Below are 2,127 nucleotides of genomic sequence, written 5' to 3'. Positions count from 1 at the left end.
ACCCTGCTCCCCACCCTACCCATACGTTGCTTTTTTTTTACCACTTTCTTTACCCCTCTCATTAGTTGGCTGCCATATGTATCCCTGGATTAGGTTTGACCCCTGCCACAGTTGCCGGATATCACCCCAGGAATGTATGTATATAGTAGTTTTGCCCCTGTGCCCGTTTTGATCTTTGTTTAAAGCATACCTCAGTGGACTCATGTTGTACTTGTCCTTTTGTGCTTGGCTTACTTTGCTTTAGCATAATTTCCTCCAGTTCTTCCCATGTGGCAATGTGCTTCATGCATTCATCACTGTTTTGTAGGGATGTGTAGTACTCCATGTATGTATGTGCCTTAGTTTTTTTATCCATTCCTCTGTTGATGGAAATTTGGGTTAATTCCAACTCCTTGAAATTATGAACAGTGCCCCAATGAACATTGGAGCACAGAAGTCTGGCCGTGGTTTGTTTCTTGCCACTTCTAACACAACTATTTTTAAAATTTACATGTCATCCAGTAAAGTTATTTATTTGAAAAAATTGAGGAATTCTACTAACTTCATCAGTCTGAAATTGGTCAAACATTCAATATATGTATATTGATAATTACTTGCAATCAGGATGCTGAAGTTGGGAGCAGAGCTCAAAGAGCTTTAGCCCGCATGGCTTCAGTGATGGAAATGAAGGTGGGGATAACATGAGAGCATTTTGCAAGAGCAATGACTTCTTCATTGCAAAAGCCTTTCTCAACAACATAAATGACAACTCTTCATGAGACCCACACTAGAAATAATACACAAATATCATATTGACTACGTCTGTGGAAGGAGACTAAATCAACTCATTGACATTGACCCAAACAAGGCTAGGGTATAACTGTGGAACCGATTCCTCATTGTGCATATGTTCAAGTTGAACCTGAAAACATTAAAGCAAGTCCACAAAAGCCAAAATACGACCTTGACAACATCGCAAGTACAATTGTGTCTCATTGAACACTAAGGACCGAACACGAAACAAGCTGTGGAATGACCTTGAGGACAACTGAAACGAAAAGAGCAGGTGGTCATTAAGACCTGCAAGAGGCAGGGAGTGCTGCTTCTTGGAGGGGCCAGAGCCTGTTGGCGCTGCAGGAACAGTCATTATTGCCACCGCCTTTGCCCCCTCAGCTGCCAGGTCTCTTTGGCCAGCCTGCCTGCCTGGGCCTTCGTTAAATGACCCCTTCCCTCGCTCCATCCTGAAGCCTCTTTCCCACCAAGAAAGCAGCACAGCCACCAACAACCCTCCCCAGTGCCACCGTGCCAACTGCGTCATACTGTAACTACTCTTACAAAATCAAGTGTATTATCACTGAGGACATAGAAGTAGAGAAATAGTCCTTGCTTCATCAATTTACAGAAAAACAAATTATGGCCAATGGCTCTCACAAATTTGGTATTGGATGTGATGCAAGCATACTTGAGGTTAGTGGTGTCCCCCCCAAAAAAAAAAAATCAAACTGCGGGTTTTGGATAGAGCAGGACAAGACTGATTCAGGATAGCTGTCCGACACTCCTACAGAGGCCCTTTGGGAACACTTACAGTGCATGAGCTCGCTAGCAGAGGTGCATGAAGCCACTTAAGCAGCTATTGCGAGGAAGCAAGGAATCCCACCAATCCAAATACTTTAGTAATTCTCATAGAAAATAAAGTGGATTTAAAAGCACGGAGAGATGTTACATATGAGGTCAAAGAATTTGCTGAAGAAACTGGCTATTGTTCCTATTAGCAAGTGCAAAAATGGGAGAGTATGTAGAAATTGTATTCCTGGAGGCAGACAAGAAAACCTACCAGAGTATTCAGGATGGAAGCTTGTATGTGAATGCTACATAGTCTGATGTACATCAAATCCTTCAACCTCACAGAGAGGCAGGCTAATCACTTAGTTCCAGTACTAAAGAGAGGGCTGCGGCTTCTAGTGATCTCTTTGCCATGGCTCCTCATTTGATATCTAATCTGTCTGTTGAAAGCAGTACTTTTTACTGCCTCGTTGTCTTCTGGACCTACTACTGTGTTTAACTTTAAAACAAAAGCAGAAAACAAAAGTCTTGTAAAAAAAGTTTAACACAATAATCAGCTGTTAAATAACTGGACATAATCAGGTT

General features: G+C 42.1%; 1 pseudogene; it reads left to right on the top strand.

Annotated features, from left to right (window-relative positions):
* The first annotated feature begins 645 nt into the window (after window positions 1-645).
* LOC142456165 (ras-related protein Rab-14 pseudogene) lies at window positions 646-1,855 on the top strand (annotated as a pseudogene).
* Window positions 1,856-2,127: the final 272 nt, after the last annotated feature.

This window comes from Tenrec ecaudatus, chromosome 9 (genome assembly GCF_050624435.1).
Source record: "Tenrec ecaudatus isolate mTenEca1 chromosome 9, mTenEca1.hap1, whole genome shotgun sequence".
NCBI classification, from domain to species: Eukaryota; Metazoa; Chordata; class Mammalia; order Afrosoricida; family Tenrecidae; genus Tenrec; species Tenrec ecaudatus.
This window is presented reverse-complemented; position numbering and strand designations above follow the sequence as displayed.